This window comes from Jaculus jaculus, chromosome 18, assembly GCF_020740685.1.
Source record: "Jaculus jaculus isolate mJacJac1 chromosome 18, mJacJac1.mat.Y.cur, whole genome shotgun sequence".
NCBI classification, from domain to species: Eukaryota; Metazoa; Chordata; class Mammalia; order Rodentia; family Dipodidae; genus Jaculus; species Jaculus jaculus.
This window is the reverse complement of record NC_059119.1, coordinates 46,917,089-46,936,730: the sequence shown is the minus strand read 5'-3', so window position 1 is coordinate 46,936,730 and position 19,642 is coordinate 46,917,089. Positions and strand designations below refer to the sequence as shown.

Genomic DNA, 19,642 nt, shown 5'->3' with positions numbered 1-19,642 from the left:
GACATGTAAAACGCTGGTATTTGACTTTCTGTGTTTGTTGCCTCAGCATTAAGGGCATTTTTCCTCCCTTTGCAGTTTTACTAAAACACTCTGGAAAAAAAAAAATATTCCAAGCTTCATATTAACTTTACTTGTCAATATAACGATTTTATGAACATTATTACATTGTCAAATTCCTACTGACAACATTGTAACTGTATAGGAGCTTAACTTTATAAGGAAATGTATTTTGACACTGATATCTTATTAAAGTATTCTGATCCTATCTCTGCGGTTGACCTTTATTTCCTGAGGATTTATTATTCCTTAGCTGCACCAATGGGAAAATGAACATTAGGAGGCTGAGGAGATGGTTCGGTGGGAAAAGGGCTTCTCACACAAAGAATCTGATTTCATGTTCCCCAAACCCACGTAAGTGCCTGGCCTGGTGATTCTGGGCAGCAATCACAGTCCTGGAGTGGCCGAGGTAGAATCGAATCCTTGTGGCCTGCTGGTGAGGAGCAATCAAGTAAGACACCCAGCTCTGGCCTTGATATGCACATACAAGTGCCAACACACATACAAAGTGAACATTGGCACTTGACCTTGACCAGACACACGAATCCAGTCAAGAAGAAGACTGAGGATACTTGGAGTCTACCTCTGCCCAGTAAGCCATGTTTTATGTTCTATACTTCTGCAGATAATTGTGCGTCCACAAAATGATCTTTTTCTATATGTGGTAGACCTTGAAGGGCTACTGACATGTAAACACACTGGTATTTGATTTCCTGTGTTTGCTGCCTCAGCATGGAGGGTATTAAGGAAAAAAGTCACGGCTTCTACCTTCAGGAAACACACACACCGCACTCCGAGGGCCATGCTGGGCCATATATATATATATTCATACTGCATAGAAAGTCCAAAGAGGAAGGCCGAGTTTTATAGGCTTAGCAGACAAGCTCTTTAACCCCTTGCATCTCCCTGCCTATTCTTTCCTGAAGCTCTGTTGAGAATGATACATCTCACCCCACCTTGAGAAGCAGATTGCCTTGGCGAACTGCCAAGCTCAGGGTTCAAGCCTAACAGGCCTGAGGGCTCCGTAACACCATCTTGAGGCAAAGTATTGGCTTTACCCATACCCAAGGCTGTGCTTGGCCATCACTGATGGCTCTTGCTGAGAACAGGGTGTGGGCCTGCCTGGGGCTCGGTGCAGCAGCAGAACCGGGTCCCCCCACAGAATTAGCACCTCACTGTCCCCTCTTTCATTGGGATCTGACAATTCAGCATCGCACAAGTTGGTGGCCTGCAGATCAGAACCAAGGTTGGAGTGCACCAGGAAGGCACCCCACCACCACCACCCAGTGGTGAGGGCCTGACCTGTCTCCTAGGAGCCACAGAGAGCAAATGGCTCAGCTCAGCTGAAGGGCCTGTGAGCAGGTTTTTTTTCCCTAGAGGGGATGACATGCAATTATGACATGCAAGTTCAAAACCATCACTGGCCTGCTCCTGGACTCGTACCTATCCCTTGGATTTTGTGACAAAAATCACTTGAGACTCTAAGACAGTACTCAGAACAACCCATTCTGTCTTCCTTGGTAGACAGCAGAGGCCTAGGGTCAGTAAGACGGTGCTGGATGCATTAACTTATATTGACTAAGGGTGCCGACAGAGCCCTAAACACAAGGCTAATTTTTTTCATTGTTTTATTTTTATCTATTAGAGAGAAAGAATGGATGCACAAGGGTTTCTAGCCACTGCAAACAAACTCCAGATACGTGTGTCACCTTGTGCGTCTGGCCTACCTGGGTTCTGGGGAGTAGAACACGGGTCCATAGGCTTCGCAGGCAAATGCCTTAACTGCTGAGCCACCTCTCCAGCCCTCGTCTTAAGAAAAATAAATTTGCCAGAGAGAGAGAATTGGTGCACCAGGACCTCAGCCACTGAAATGGAACGCCAGAGGCTGGCGCCACCTAGTGGGCATGTGTAACCTGGCGCTTACCTCACCTTTGCACGTCTGGCTTACGTGGGATCTGGAGAGTCGAACACGGGTCCTTAGGCTTCGCAGGCAAGCGCCTTAACGGCTAAGCCATCTCTCCAGCCTTCATCTCTAATTTCTAACTTAACTATTTTACAGGTGAGGAGACTGAAGCCCAGGGAAGCAAAGTGACTTCCCTTCAGTCACAGTGATTAAGTGGCAGGGCTGCGGGCGGGGGGGGGGGGGTGGCAGCGTATCATAGGGATGGGGCCAATAAATACCCTTGGTACCCTGAGGTCAGTTGTCACTCTCTCAATCATTAGGCAGGCTTCCCACATATGGCCCCTTTCCCATTACCGCTTTCCAGACCTCCAGCCTCTTCCTATTCCTCCCCTAAGGGTATTTTCTAAAATAACTCATAGAGGTGGGGAGATGGCTTAGCGGTTAAGCACTTGCCTGTGAAGCCTAAGGACCCCAGTTCAAGGCTCGGTTCCCTGGGACCCACATAAACCAGATGCACAAGGTGGCACATGCGTCTGGAGTTCATTTGCAGTGGCTGGAGGCCCTGGCACTCTGATATTCTCTCTTTTTCTCTCTCTATATCAAATAAATAAAAATAAAAACCAAGATAAAATGATCCATGTGTCATGCCTATTTCTACAAAATATTCCTTTGAACCCAGGGACGCCCATGGGAATTGCTTGGTCTCAGTCTCTCTCTCTCTCTCTCTCTCTGTGACCTCAGTAAAGTCTAAATCACCTCATTTCCTTCTAGGCCAAACTCTCCTTGGCTTCTCAGGATCTCAAGAAGGGTTTTGAAGTGCTTTCCCCAATTCACTGTTGCGTACACACATACACAGTGTTCCAACATGAAACTTAGGTGGCCTAACATGAAACTTAGGAGTGAAGCCATCATCCTCTTTTCCCACGCTTATTAGATAGGAAAGGAAACAAAGCAGAAGCCATCCTGGTAATCCCATCTACATTGAGACCACAGCTTCCCAAGACCCTCATTTTCCCAGAAGCCCCAAGTGCATCAAGTGTCCTTGGGCACTTGCATTTGGGCCGTGAGCTTCTCTGGCTCAGAAATTAGGGTCCTTAAACGTTTACTTGAGAGGTAGAAGCAAGATTTCAAGGCCAGCCTTAGCTAACAGTGAATTTAAGGCCAGCCATAGATACATAAGACCCCATCTTAAAACATCCACACAGGGGCTCAAGAGATGGCTTAGCAGTTAAGACACTTGCCTACAAAGCCAAAGGACCCAGGTTCGATTCCCCAGGGCCCATGTAAAGCCAGATGCACAAAGTGATGCATACATCTGGAGTTCATTTGCAATGGCTGAAGGCATTGGCATACCCATTCTCTAAAGAAAAAAATAAAAATAAAAAAAATATATTTTTTAAATACACATGCAAGCCAGGCATGGTGGCACACGCTTTTAATCCCAGCATTTGGGAGGCAGAGAGGTAGGAGGATTGCCATGGGTTCAAGACCATCCTGAGACTACATAGTGAATTTCAAGTCATCCAGGGCTAGAGCAAGATGCTATCTCAAAAACAAGACAAAACAAAAATCCATATCCAAAAAAAGAAAGAATCTGATCACTAGAGATGCCAGCAGGTCCCAGATGTTAGAGGAAGGCTCCAGAGGAGGTTAGCCTAGTGCTTGGAAATGGGGGGAAACTCTTTGCTAGGGCTGGGGTAGAAGAGGGTTAGAGGTGGGCAGGAGGAAGGAGAGAGACCATTCCAGAAGTGCTCAAGGGAAATAAACACAAAGCCACAATGCCACGGCACCTGTAGCCGACCATCAGAGGGAGGGAAGGCAGTCAGGCTGGATCAAAGGGAGAGCCAGAAGGGTAACCCAGTACAACCCAGCACAGGCCTTGGGTCAAACAGTCCTGGCTTCAAATCCTAACTCCTTTTTTTTGGTTTTTAGAGGTAAAGTCTCACTCTATCCCAGACTGACCTGGAATTCACTATGCAGTCTCAAGCTGGCATTGAACTCACGGCAGTACTCCAACCTCTGCCTCCCGAGCGCTGGGATTAGAGGTGTGCGCCACCACGCCTGGCTAAACGCTATGTTTTAAATGTGCTATCTCATGTAAAGCTCCTTATTCCCAAGAGCCTGTGCGTGTGGCTCCATATAATGGTCATGTAACTGTCCCTACCTCCTGGGGTTAGAGCTGGAGATAAAACTTGGGAAAACATAATAAGTCGAATTTAAGACTGGGAGATAGGATGACATAAGTCTATGGGATAGGAGTGTTAGGCAAAGGAACATCGAAGTCTTTAAACAGGGCCCAGGGCTGTCTAAGCACTGACAGAAGCAGGACTGAGGAGTATCCAGCACCAAGGCCCAGGAGCACCAACTAACCAGCAGGAGAAAGCCCAGGAATGCAGCATCTCAAAAGCCAAGAAGACCGTGCTTCAGGAAGAAGGCCACCGAACCAGGCCACACACTGGACTAAAAGGTGAGGTAAGGTAAGGAGGGGCTGGAGAGATGGCTTAGTGGTTAAGGTGCTTGCCTGCGACATCTAAGGTCCCATGTTCGATTTCTCTCCAGATCCCATATAAGCCAGACACACAGAGGTGAGGCAAGTGCAATGTCACACATGTCCACTAGGTGGCACAAGGTCCTGGAGTTTCATTGCAGTGGCTGAGGCCCTAGTGTGCCAATTCTCTCTACACACACACGTGTCTCTCCCCCCACCCCCGTCTAAAATAAAGTAAAAATTTTTAATAAAATAGATTTTAAAATTAAAAGGCATGGTAAGGTAAGGAGAGCAAATGGACTCAGACTTCACAGGCAGTTTGGGAGAGGACAGGCGCTCCACTGACATGGGCTGAGAAGTGAGGAGGCTGGAGTAGGGATGCCGCAGAAGACAGCTCTGCCACGAAGTGTCCTCTGGGGCTGCAGAGATGGCTCAGCAATTAAGGTGCTTGCCTGCGAAGCCAAGGCACCCAGGTTCGATTCCCCAGAACCCACATGGGGCCAGATACACAGGGTAGCACATACGTCTGGAGTTCGTTTGCAGCAGCTGGAGACCCTAGCAATGTCTATTCTCTCTCCCCTAAATAAATAAATAAATAAATAAATAGTTTTTTTAAGTGTTCCTTCTGGAGAGTCCTGACCCTCAGAATAGGAGGAAAAGATGATGACCTCAAGATAAAAGACTAATGGAGAGGGGGAGGGGATATGATGGAGTGCGGATTTGTGAACGGGAATGTCGGGAAGGGGAGGGAATTATTACGGTTTATTGTCTGTGTCAGTTAAAAAAAAAAAAAAAAATCAATGGGATGGCTTAGGAGTTAAGGTATTATTCTGCCAAGCCAAAGGACTCCAGTTCCCCAGGACTTACGTAAGCCAGATGCACAAGGGGGCACATGCATCTGGAATTCGTTTGCAGTGGCTGGAGGCCCTGGCGCAGCCATTCTCTCTCTCTTTTTCTCTCTCAAATAAATATTTTTTTAAAAACAGAAAAAAAAAAAGGTGTGGGGCATTTTTTGTTTTGTTTTGTTTTGAGGTAGGGTCTCTCTCTAGCCCAGGCTGACCTGGAATTCACTATGTAGTCTCAGGGTGGCCCCAAACCCACAGCGATCCTCCTACCTCTGCCTCCCGAGTGCTGGGATTAAAGGCGTGCGCCACCACGCCCATCTATGTGTGGCATTTTAAAGGACATCTAAAGTTGTCCTCTGACCTATACACGCGCGCACACGCCCCCCTCCACACACACACGCCCCTACCCACATACGCAAACGAAGTTGTAATAAGTGTATGTCAAAAACCTTTACTATATGTAAACTTAAAATGTTTAAAAAATCCCAGCAAAACTTAGAAAGTTTCAGAGTTGGCTGAAATAAAATAGAGGAGAGGGAAGAGGTCTGATAAAAACATACCCAGTGGGAAAGTCGAGGTGGAGGAGAGGGAAGATCCAGGCCTAGAATGATAGGAACACAGTGACCATGACCAGAGGTGGCAGCTCTGAGCAGAAATCATGTTTTAACAACATGAGCGAGGGGGAGAAAAAGTGATTTGGAAGCAATATCAGGAAGCTAGGGAGACCCACCCCTTCCTTCCACCTCCAGGCCTCCTGACACCTGCCCATAGGAGAGAGAAGCCACAGGGGTTCTAGGCGATCTGCTACCAGGCTGGTGAAAGTTCAGGGCAAGGACCTAGAGGGTAGAGAGGAGGGAGGGAGGGCACAGCAACTATGCGACATTATGGTGACTGGCAACCTGGAAGGTTTGGTCCTTGCTGACCCCTGAGACAGACACACAGACACAGGGGCTGCAGTGCCCCATCATGACGGTGTCTGGGGCTCAGGATCCTGTAGTCTGAAGCGGCCTGCACAATGGGGAGCCCCACACAGTTCTGGGGTGTCACTGTAGCTCCCCAAGACTTCTTTTAGCCTACAGCCTGTAGGGGCCATCATACCATACGTGCGCGCTCCAAACAGAAAGTGGATTTGGATTTGCTTTCTAAAGGCACCTGTGAGAGGCCACAGACAGCCCCCCCCCCCTTTCTGTTCTGATGTGGACCTTAACGCCCTGCGGTTGGACCCCAGCATTTTTTAGAAATAACACAGAAGACAGCTGACGTTGGAAGAGCCATTTGGCCCGAAACAAAGACACTTGTCCAGTTCTCATTAGTCTTAATGAGGCAACGGCAGCTGAGCGTGAACACTCACATGGTTTGGGGGGCCTCGCGAAAATCGCGAGAGGCAGGGCTCCAGCTCACACTCAAATTTGGATGACCAGGACAAAAGTCAGACTGCTGTGGGTTGGCCAGAGCTGGCTTGGGGACCCAGAGCCTGTGTCTTTATTCCTTGTTATATTAGGGCGCATATGCTGTATCAGCCACTGTGAGGGTTGGTCACTGCCTCATGTCCCAAAGTGGCCTCCCTGGGCTATACCCAGATTCTTTCCCATTCCTTGTCTTACTCTCTTTCTCTCTCTCTCCAAACTTGCAAAGCTGATGACAAAGTGGCTTCCAAGTCACCTTTGCCCAGCACCCCTTTGCAGAATCATTTTTAGCCATTCACACCCTGTGGATGAGCTTCCGATAGATACAAAAAGGCCCAGTCTCCATTCATGGCTGACAGCTCTTCTCAGTGGTTCTTTTTTTTTTTTTTTTTTTAATATTTCTTTATTTATTTATTTTGAGAGAGAGAATGGGCACACCAGGGCCTCTAGCCACTGCAAATGAACTCCAGATGCATGTGCCCCCCCCTTGTGCAGCTGGCTTACATGGGACCTGGGGAATTGAACCTGGGTCCTTAGGCTTTGCAGGCAAACGCCTTAACTGCTAAGCCATCTCTCCATCCCCTGAGTGTTCTTGAAATCGTTCCATAAGGCTCCGGCCCCTCACAGGAGCGTAGCTGTAGACTGCAGAGTGACAGCCGAGGCGCTCTCCTGGCAGTTCTCACAGACATAAGGGGGAGACAGCTGCGACTCACTGGCGCTCATACGCTTCTCAGAGCAGCCCTATGTTCTCAAGGCGCCATAACTCCTCCCATTTGCAGATGCAGGAGCAAGATAAAAATACAGTCAAGGGCCGGGCGTGGTGGCGCACGCCTTTCATCCCAGCACTTGAGAGGCAGAGGTAGGAGGATCACCGTGAGTTCAAGGCCAGCCTGAGACGACAGAGTGATTTCCACGTCAGCCTGGACTAGAATGAGACCCTACCTCAAAAAAGCAAAACAAAACAAAATTTATGCATGAAGTCTGATGTCTCTGGAAACTTCCATGGAGGGGGGGTTATCATGCTAATACTAGGAGGCTTGAAGGGAAATTCTCTGGGAAAAAATTAGTTTTCCATAATAAGAGCCACCTTCATGAGGTGTCATTTCAGGGCCTCCCAGACAACATAGTGCCATTCAAGAATAATTGAAAGGGGGGGGGGATGGGTTCTGCACAGATGTAAGGCACTGGGTCTTTCTTAAGGCAAAGGAAGCCCTGTTTCAACCCCTGTGTTACTGGTATTGGAGCATTCTTCTAGCTGTTGCTGCTCACCTCTCCCTAGGGCTGTGGGTGGGCCACCTGAGCAGGGTGTGAAAGAATAAGACCCGTGGCCAGCTCCCACAGCAGAGCCACCGCAGCTCAGCTGAATGTAAATTTTTGATGAGAAAAACCAAGAATTACAATATATACACATACACACACATATGTGTGTATATGCATATATATATATATACGTGTGTGTGTGTGTGTGTATCTTTGAAACTTTCCGACAAACCTAAATCCATTCTAAAAAAAAATTTTTTTTTAATGATCCCAAGTGAAACAAAGAAATTTAGGAAGGAATACAGAGCAAATCAAAAAGTACAAAACTGAGTAAATTGGGCTGGAGAGATGGCTTAGTGGTTAAGGTGCTTGCCTGCAAAGCCAAAGGACCCAGGTTCGATTCCCCAGGACCCACGTCAGCTAGGTGCACAAGGGAGCACACGCATCTGGAGTTTGTTTGCAGTGGCTCGATGCCCTGACGTGCCCATTCTTTCTTTCTCTCTCCTCTCTTCTCCCTCTGAAATAAATAAATAAAAATTAAAAGAAGAATTTCAACCCAGAAGCTTAGTAGGTGTTTTCAACAAAATCATAGAAGAAAGTTTTCCCCAAATTGGGAAAGAGACGTCAATGCAGATGCAAGGAGCTTTTAGCACACCGAACAGACAAAACCTGGGAAGAACCTCTCCTAGCCATGTTATAATTAAACGACTAAACACGCAAACAAAAGAAAATATACGGAAAGCAGTTAGAGAGAAAAAGCAAGTCACCTACAAAGGCAAGCTCATCAGAATAACTGCAGATTACTCAACACAAACTTTAAACATCAGAAGGGCTTGGAATGATGTATTCCAAGTTCTGAAAGATAACAATTGTCAACCACAATTACTTCATCCTGCAAAGCTATCTATCCAAATTGATGGAGAATTAAGGACATTCCACAACAAAAACAGGCTAAAGGAGTTTATGACAACTAAGCCAGCTTTACAGAAAATACTTGAAGGAATTCTTAATGCCTAAGAGAAAGCAAAACATACACAGGAGGAAATAGGAAAAAATAAATGACATTCAAATAACACTTAAAACAAATGAGTAAAGGGAAAACAGGAAACAGTACAAAATAAGAATAAATGCACATCTTTCAATAATAACTCTTAGTATCAAATTAGAGATAAAAATTCACCATTACAACAGATACCAAAGAAATTGAGAACAATTTAAGGACATACTTTAAAAATATATATGCCTCTAAGTTTGAAAATATGAAAGAAATGGATAATTTCCTTGATTCATATGACCTACCAAATTTAAATCAAGATGAGATAAACCCTTTAAACAGACCTATAACAAGTACAGAGAGCCAAGCAGTTATAAAAAGTCTCCCAGCTAAAAAAAAAAAAAAAAAGTCCAGACCCAGATGGATTCATTGGTGAATTCGACCAGACCTTCATGGAAGAAGGAATACCACTGCTTCTCAAACTTTTTTATAAAATAGAAAAGGAAGGAATTCTACTAAACTCCTTCTATTAAGTTACCATTACAAAAAAAAAAAAAAAAAAAGAAAGAAAATTACAGACCAATCTCCCTCATGAACATAGATGCAAAAATTCTCAACAAAATATTGACAAACAGAATACAAGAATATGTCAAAAAGATTATTCACCCTGACCAATTTGGCTTTATCTCAGGGATGCAAGGATGGTTCAACATATGCAAATCCATAAAGATAATGCATCATATAAATTGTCTTAAGGACAAAAATCACATGATCATTTCAGTAGATGCAGAAAAGGCATTCAACAAAATCCAACATCCTTTCATGATAAAAGTATTACAGAAACTGGGAATAGAAGGAACATATCTCAATATAACAAAAGCTATGACAAACCTGCAGCCAACATAATGCTAAATTAAAAAAAACTCAAAGCTTTTCCACTAAACTCAGGAACAAAACAAGGGTGTCCATTGTCCCCACTTTTATTTAATAAGGTACTGGAAGTCTTAGCTATAGCAATGAGGTAAGAGGCACACATAAAAGGGATACAAATTAGAAAGGAAGAGATCAAATTATCATTATTTGAAGATGATATGGGCCTGGAGAGATGGCTTAGCGGTTAAGCGCTTGCCTGTGAAGCCTAAGGACCCCGGTTCGAGGCTTGATTCCCCAGAACCCACGTTAGCCAGATGCACAAGGGGGCGCACGCGTCTGGAGTTCGTTTGCAGAGGCTGGAAGCCCTGGCGCGCCCATTCTCTCTCTCTCTCCCTCTATCTGTCTTTCTCTCTGTGTCTGTCGCTCTCAAATAAATAAATAAATAATTAAAAAATATTCTGAAGATGATATGATTCTATCCATAAAAGACCCTGAAAGCTGTACCAGCAAACTGTTAGAGCTGACAAATACTTTTAGCAACACAGCAGAATACAAACTAAATACACAGAAATCAGTAGCTTTCCTACATACTAACAACAAACCTGTGGAGAATAATATCATGGAATCTCTCCCATTCATAATTGCCTCAAAAAAAAAAAAAAAGTGCCTTGGAATAAACTTAACCAAAGAAGTGAAGGATCTCTACAATGAAAACTTTAAAACACAAAGAAGACAAAAGGAAATGGAAAGACATCCCTTGTTCTTGGATTGAAAGAAAAAAAAAAATCAATATTGTGAAAATGTCAATCTTACCAAAAGCAATCTACACATTTAATGCAATCCCCATTAAAATTCCAATGGCATTCTTCACAGAAATAGGAAAAGAACACTATCCTAAAATTCATTTGGAAGCAGAAACAATTTTGAGCAATAAAAATAAGGCTGGTGATATCACCATACCTGATTTTAACCTATATTACAAAAGCCATAGTAACAAAAAACAGCATGGTATTGGCACAAAGACAGACATGTAGATCAATGTAAGAGAATAGAAGACCCAGATATTAATCCAGGAAGCTACAGCCATCTGATTTTGACAAAAATGCCAAAAATATTCACTGGAGAAAAGAGCCTCTTCAACAAGTGGTTGCTGCGAAAATTCGATATTTATATGTAGAAGGATGAAAACAGATCCTTGTCTTTCTCTGTATACAAGAATCAAGTCCAAATGGATCATGGACCTGGATATCAGACCTGAAATTCTGAAATTACTAGAGGAAAAGGTAGGGGAAACCCTTCAACATATTGGCAGAGGTAATGACTTTCTGAATATAACCTAATTGCTCAGCAAATAAAACCACGAATCACCCACTGGGATCTCATGAAATTACAAAGCTTTTGTACATCAAAGGACACTGAATACAGCAAACATACAGAATGTAGCTGGAAAAGACTTTCTCCCATTCTGTAGGTCTCACTCTAGCTCAGGCTGACCTGGAATTCACTATGGAGTCTCAGGGTGGTCTCGAACTCTCGTAGATCCTCCTACCTCTGCCTCCCAAGTGCTGGGATTAAAAGGTGTGCGCCACCAGGCTCGGCCTATAATGCATTTTAAAAACTATCTTAACACACTCAGACTAGAGAGTAACTTTCACAATCTATTTTTTTTTAAATCTTGCACTAAGCATCATATTCATGGTGAACTATTAAAGGCTTTCCTGAGAGAAACAAGACAAGGACACCAATCACTTCTACTCGACATTAAATGTGACAGGGATGAACCAAAGGCACCTTCTTCCACGCGGCTGTCACTCCCTGCCACATTTCTGACGCCACATTTCTGACGCCACATTTCTGACGCCACATTTCTGACGCCACATTTCTGACGCCACATTTCTGACGCCACATTTCTGACGCCACATTTCTGACGCCACATTTCTGACGCCACATTTCTGACGCCACATTTCTGACGCCACATTTCTGACGCCACATTTCTGACGCCACATTTCTGATGCCACATTTCTGATGCCAGCTGGGGAGGGATTTCCCCACATACCATGCACACCGTTCTCCAGAAGTCACCCACACAGATCATTTCTGACACTCTCGGAGATAACATCAGATCACACAGGCTGAGGACTCGAGTCTCACAAGAATGTCCCCACTTCAGATGCACATTCCCAAGCAGTGGCTATCACCACTTGGGTTTGACTATATTTGCTAAAGCTGTTCTTCCACCAATTATAGGAGATTGCAAAGAATAAGAACAAATATCAGGGCCAGAGAGATTGCTTAGTGGTTAAGGCACTTGCCTGCAAAGCCTGAGGACCCACGTTTGATTCCCCAGGACCCACATGAGCCAGATGTACAAGGTGGTACATACATTTGGAGTTTGTTTTTAGTGGCTGGAGGCTCTAGTATACCATTCTCTCTCTCTCAAATAAATAAATAAAAAATATTTTTTAAAGACAGAACAAGCCTTTTGCTCACTGACGCCACCAAGGCCCCATAGCCTAGACCTATCAACATGAGTAACGTCACCTACTACCTGCTGGCCCCTCCTCGGGGGCAGCTCCTTCCCCAGTGCCAAGGAATATCAAGAAGATCCTGGACAGGGCTAGCGAGATGGCTCAGCAGTTAAGGCATTTGCCTGCAAAGCCAAAGTATCCCAATCTGATTCTCCAGGACCCACCATAAGCCAGCACAAGGGGGCGCACGCATCTGGAGTTTGTTTGCAGTAGGTAGGGGCCCTGGCACGCCCATCCTCTCTCTCACTCTCGACCACTTTCTCTCTCAAATAAATAAATAAAATATACTAAAATTTAAAAAAAGATCCTGGACAGCTTGGGCATGGGGGCTGACGGTGACCGGCTCAACAAGATCATCAATGAACTGAAAGGGAAAAATATTGAAGATGTCATTGCCCAAGGTCCTGGCAAGCTCGCCAGGGTGCCTGCCTGTGGGGCTGTGGCTGGCTCCGCTGCCCCTGGCTCTGTAGCCTGGGCTGCCCCTGCAGCAGCCGAGGAGGAGGAGGAGGAGGGTGAGAAGAAAAAGGAGTTTGAGGATTCGGATGCCGATGTGGGCTTTGGCTTGTTTCATTAAATTCCTGCCTCCCTGCAAATAAAGCCTTTTCATGTAAAAATAAAATGAAAACAGAAGAGCTGCACAAAGTGACTGTGGAATACAGGGTACACCCCGGGGCATGCACCCCCAGGAACCCACACACATACAGCTCTCTGGAACCTCCTTGAACCCTGGTCTTAAGCGTCCATAGAGGCCACTACTGAAACTTAATTACATCGTTGCCCACTGAGATCCACTGGACCTCCGCTGCCCTCCCTAGAGGTTGGAGGCGGGGCTTAAAGTCCTTTGTAGTTAACCCTGCCTTGGTCTTTCCGAAGGTCAGGCTCCATTTGGAAGCCATCTGGGTCCACCACGTAAGTCATCCTATTAGCACACACAAGACTCATTACCCGCATAAAATTTCAGAAAAGGAGGGTAAGAATACAATGCCTAGTCCACAATATTACTAACATTATATTAGAGGACCTAACCAGCGTAGGAGGATTATTTGCCGATGAAATGAGTGAATACATAGAAAATGCAAAAGGCTCTGCAGATAAACCATTACAGTTTATCAATGAATTTAGCAAGATGGATGAACTCAAAGCCTATGTCCAAAATCAACTATATTTTCATATACCAAAAGCAATTATAACATTACATTTTTGTTAAATTGGCCAGATGATAAAAATATTTTTTTAAGGGCTGGGAGATGCTCAGTGGTTAAAAGGCACTTGTCTGCAAAGCTTGTCAGTCCTGGTACCTATGAAAAGCCAGATCCACAAAGTAGCTCATGCATCTAGAGTTCATTTGCAATGGCAAGAGGTCTTGCTGTGCCCATATTCACACTTTCTCTCTCCATAAATAAATGTATTTTCTGAGGCAAGTCCAACAGAATGACTCTTTCTAATTTTTTTTTTAATTTAATGGTGTATGCTAATAAATAAGTTAAAAATGGAGTGGGCTACAGCAGTGAAAACAAATGAAATACCATTTACAAGAACACTGATGAGCTTCAGGGAAGCTGAGCATCACCAACCCAAACAATAGATTAGGGCTGGAGAGATGGCTTAGTGGTTAAGGCACTTGCCTGTGAAGCCTAAGGACCCAGGTTTGACTCCCCAGTACCCACATAAGCCAGATGCACAAGGTAGCATCTGGAGTTCGCTTACAGTGGCTGGAGGCCCTGGTGGGCCCATATTCTCTCTCTCTTTCTCTCTCTCTCTCTCTCACATATATGTAAGTAAAACCAACAATAGATTATAAATTTCATCTAAAAGTTGAATACAGGCAAAACTAGCCTGTGGTATTAAAGTCAGTGGTTGTTCATCTTTGGGCCAGAGGGAGCTTCTGGGATTTAAGCCACATTCTGTTTTAAACTAGAATGTAGTTATTGAGATATAATACTCTTTGGGGAAATATATCTAGCCAAACTCTTATCATTTGTGTGCCGTTCCTCATGAATCAATGAAATACCATCAACTGCAGAATATGTAACAGGCAGCTAGGACCTCCCCATTGTTGATGGAAATACAAATTGTAAAAATTGTCAGAGCAGGCTGGAAAAATGGCTTAGTGGTTAAGACACTTGTCTGCAAAGCCAAAGGACCCAGGTTCGATTCCTCAGGACACACATAAACCAGATGCACAAGGTGGCACATGCATCTGGAGATCATTTGCAGTGGCAGGAGGGCCTGGCATGCCCATTCTCTCTCTCAAATAAATGAATTAAAAATTTTTTTCTATGTGACTATAACCATAGCCTTCACAAAACTCATGAATTATTAGCACTCATCCTGTCCTAACACAACAAAAACTGTGACATTGCTACCAAAAGCACCTTCAAAAATATTCTGTTGTAACTTAATATGAATTTAGGGGCTGGAGAGATGGCTTAGTGGTTAAGGTGCTTGCCGGCAAAGCCAAATGATACAGGTTCAATTCCCAGGTACCCACGTCAAGCCAGATACACCAGGTGGCACATGCAACTGGAGTTCGTTTGCAGTGGCTAGAGGCCCTGGTACACCCATTCCCTCCCCCCCCACCACCACCACCCGTGCCTCTTTTACTCTTTCAAATAAATAAAAATATTTCTAAAACATGAATTTAGCATCAACACTTTATCATGTTCATTTGAAATATAGCTTTAAAGTTTTTCTCCCCAAATTCTCGTGGTAGAATTGAAGTTCAGTAAACTATACATATTCTAAGTATACGAATTAATCCCTGGTATGTCTACAAGTATGAAACTATGACGGCAACTAAGGAAGATTTCTATCACCCCCACAAGTTTCTGCTTTATGGTTTTTTTTTTTGTTTGTTTGTTTTGTTTTTTTTCCTGCCTCTTCCCATCCCCAGGCAACCAAAGTTCTGGGGAGCACTTTTTTTTTTTTTTTTGAAAATAAGGAAAATTGTCATTCCTTTGCTATCTCCTTTAGGCAGTCCTGGTAGGGCAGAGGTGAGGAGAGTGGAAAAATAACAGGAAATGAGGTAAGTGGGGAGAAAGCACCCATCACATATTGAGCACTAAAGGGCAAGTCGTTAGAGCAGCGTGGTTACTCAGCCCTCAGTGCACAATGAGAGAAAGGATGTGTCACAGAGGTGAACGGGCAGGTCCACCGTTACACAGGAGGAGATCAGGGCTGGAGGTCAGTCTGCCTGGAGCCAAAGCCCATACCAGTCATAAGCACTCTCCCCATGGGCCCCTGTTTTCACCTGCCAGATTGTCTGTCCTCAGAGGTCCCCGCTTAGACCCCACAGCAGTTCATGGAGGCCCGGCTGTATGTCTGTTGGAGTTATTAGCACCTTTCACGTTCTCTAGAAGGGAGCCAAGCAGGGTCCCCACAGGCCAAGAGACCTACCTGCCCCTTCCCCTTGGAATCCAATTCCATCTGAGGCTGAGAACTGGGCAAATGTGCCTCCCAGGAGAATCCCCAGGCTCAAAACAGAAACAAGTGGAGACATTTTACTACTGCTTGAAACCAAAAGTAAAGGCATATATCCATAAGTCTGTTAAACATTTAGCTTTGGAAAAGACTTATATAAGAATGTCTTATTCTGGGATGACTTAGTGGCTAAGGTGCTTGACTGAAGCCTTAGGACCCATGTTCAACTCTCCAGATCCCACCAAAGCCAGATGCACAAAGGTGAGGCAAGCGCAAGGTGGGACGTGGCCACTAGGTGGCGCAAGCATCTGGCGTTTGAGTGCAGTGGCTGAGGCCCTGGCACACCAATTCTCTTTCTAAAAAATAAATAAAACATTTAAAAAGACCGTTTTATTCTCGCCCCAGGCCTCTCGCCATCATTGCCAGGCCAAGCAGGAATGCAGATGCTGAGGAAGGCAGAGGTGGGTGAATGGGTCAAGGATAGGATAAAGGGACGGGTAAAGCAGGGGGATTGACTTAGAAACACATGGGACCCACTCTTTGGTAACTGAAAAAGGGAAAAAACCACCAGTGGTTTTAAATTTGGTCAGGATTGCTTTGACATTTCTACACTAAAGTGGCTACTCCTACACGTCCAAGAGACTATCACAGAGCTGCCTCTGAGCTTCCTCTGCCACACCAGGTGTGGTAAGGGGCTTCACAGGGAACTGGGGAACCCAACAGGCCGCAGACCTTGTCATCAGAATCTCACTGTGCGCCCCTCGGCTCCCCAGTCCTCGAGATCTCTGCGGAACCATGCAGATGAGATGCACAGATCGTAGTGTAAGAAGATAGGCAGAATTTATTACCGAGTCATGTGGGATACTCTTGAAATGGCCAACGGGACCACGCAGGAAAACTCACACACTTAATGGGGCAGAGTTGACAATGGGCAAAGAACCATTGTGCCAACCGACATTTTGGGGTAGCGTTTATACTATTTGTTGATACTTTTCCAGTCTAGGTGATTGACAGACTCATTTGGGGGAACTATGAAAGAGAGGGAACTATGGTATGTCTTGATTCTTTACCAGAAAGTCCTCTGCTGGATCTTCTAACTTGCTGTTCAGAAGGGCATGTCTCCCCCCAGGACAAAAGTTACATCCCAAATATCATTTTCTTAATCAAAACACTCAGAAGGACAGAAACTGACTTAAAAAAAAAGGTGGGTGGGGGGAGACTTGGGTCTGGAGAGATGGTTCAGGAGTTAAGGTGCCTGCCTACAAAGCCAAAGGAGCCAGGTTCGATTCCCCGGGACCCACGTAAGCCAGATGCACAAGGGGGCAAGTCTGTAGTTTGTTTGCAGCCTAAGGAATTAAGGCTCAGCTGAATATCTGAATATATTGCAACATGTTTTATAATAAACCAAAAAAGAAAGCTTGTAAAGTAAAAGTCCTGTCAGCTAGGGTTAGAGAGATAGCTCAGTGGTTTAAAGACTTCCTTATAAAACCTACCAGCCTGATCCCAATGTTCTAGCACCCAAGTAAAGCCAGACACAAACATCTGGCATTTGTTTGCAGAAGCAAGAGATTCTGGTGTATACCATGCACACACACAAATGAATGTATGTATATTTTAAATATTTTATTTTTATTTATTTGATAGACAAAGAGGGAGAGGGAGACAGAGAGAGAGAGAGACAGAGAGAATGGAATTTCAAAGGGGAAAGTCGGGAGGGGAGGGTATTGCCATGGGATATGTTTTATAATTATGGAAAATGTTAATAAAAATTGAGAAAAAAAATGGTCACTACCTGTAGCAGACAGCTTTAGATCACTGAGGTGGACTTTTAGATATGGAAGGAAGGTTCCATAGTGGCAGAAGCAGCTGGCTTCATTTCACAGGTCCAAGCATAAAGAAGAGAAGCCACAAGCCAAAATCCCTGAAACCACACCACAAACAAGCACACTCCAGGCACTTTGCACATCTTTAGATTGGAATGTCAGATCCACCACCACGCCGGAGCCCTATGCTCTGCCCAGGCAGCTGGAAATCTAAAAGGTTTTAATAAACTCCTAAATCTATTGGGCGGGGGGGGGGGGGTGATCTGTTCAAACTACCACATTCTATCTGTGGCCCCCAATAGACTTAAAACCATCTCACATTGTAAACTGTATTCGGTTTAAATGTAAGGGTTTTTACAGTCTTTACCAACTTTGGATAGTCCCAAGTCTCCTCTGAGACTTAAGATTGTTTCTTAGGGCTAGAGAGATGACTTAGCAGTGAAGGCACTTGTCTGCAAAGTCAAAGGACCTCAGTTCAATTCCTTAGGGCCCATGTAAGCCAAATGCACAAGGTGGCGCATGCATCTGGAGTTCCTTTGCAGTGGCTGGAGGCCCTGGCGCACCCATTCATATTTTCTTTCCCTCCCTCCCTCCTTCTCTCTCTCTTTCTCTCTCTCTCTCTCATGCACGTGCTCTCGAATAAAATATTTTTAAAAAGATTGATTTTTATAAAACTCACAGCTAAGAAACAAACATGTTATATACTTTTAATATATAAAGGTACAAAGTAAACTTTTTTAACTGTTACAAGGCATAGCAAGGAGATACTAAAACAATATAAACTTAACCATCAAGTAGACATAAAACTTCTGTAGTTTTAAGTTTGATATAACCAGCAACTTGACAGTCTTTGGATTTCTAATTTCACCCCTCCAGCTGGGCAGAGTAGCCAGGGGAAACTTTTATCCCAGGCCAAGATGATAATCCTTGTATAGTCCTGGTATATCCAAAACATCTTTGGGTCTCTATGTGACCCACAGTCCGTTTTTTTTTTTTATTTTGTTTTTTTTTTAATTTTTTATTTATTTATTTGAGAGCAACAGACACAGAGAGAAAGACAGATAGAGGGAGAGAGAGAGAGAATGGGCGCGCCAGGGCTTCCAGCCTCTGCAAACGAACTCCAGACGCATGCGCCCCCTTGTGCATCTGGCTAATGTGGGACCTGGGGAACCGAGCCTCGAACCAGGGTCCTTAGGCTTCACAGGCAAGCGCTTAACCGCTAAGCCGTCTCTCCAGCCCACAGTCTGTTTTTTAATGGCATGGTTGGCCTGTCAGGGTCATTACACCCTGCCTCATGTCACATCTCAGCAGTGGCTCTTAGAACCACATGTAATTTATGATCACTATGATTTTTTTATGTTTTTGAAAACAATATGAACTGTGTAGAACACAACCATATTCTTAATGTAGGGATGAAATAAATCATGACCTTGAAGAATAGGTTCTTTTTTAAGTTAATGCTTTCCACAAGAGTTTGTATTTTTATCATAGCCTTTTTTCAGAATCTAATTTTTGACAATGGTGCCAAAAATATATGTTGGAAAGAAAAAAAAAAAACAAAAAACAGCCTCTTGAACAAATGGTACTGGGTGGGAAAAGTGAATATCCACATTTAGAAGAATGACACTAGATCCCTATCTCTCACCCTGTACAAAAAGTCAACTCAGGGCTGGAGGGATAGCTTAGTGGTTAAGGCATTTGCCTACAAAGCCAAATGACTCAGGTGTGATTCCCCAGGACCCATATTAGCCAGATGCACAAGGGGGGCACACATATCTGGAGTTCGTTTGCAGTGGCTGGAAGCCCTGGCGTGCCCATTCTCCCTCTCTCTCTCTCTCTACCCTCCTTTCTCTGTCAAATACATAAAAAAAAATTTAAAAAAATTTTTCAGTTTAAAATAGATCTAAGACCCTAATGCAAGACCTGAAACTTTGAAACTGTTAGAGGTTAACATAGGTAAAATGCTTTGAGATATAGACATTGGCAAGGACTTTCTGAAAAGGACAAAAATAGCTCAGAACAGGGCTGGAGAGATGGCTTAGCGG

General features: G+C 44.3%; 1 pseudogene; it reads left to right on the top strand.

Moving 5' to 3' along the window:
• The first annotated feature begins 12,353 nt into the window (after positions 1 to 12,353).
• Positions 12,354 to 12,928, top strand: LOC101615635 (annotated as a pseudogene).
• Positions 12,929 to 19,642: the final 6,714 nt, after the last annotated feature.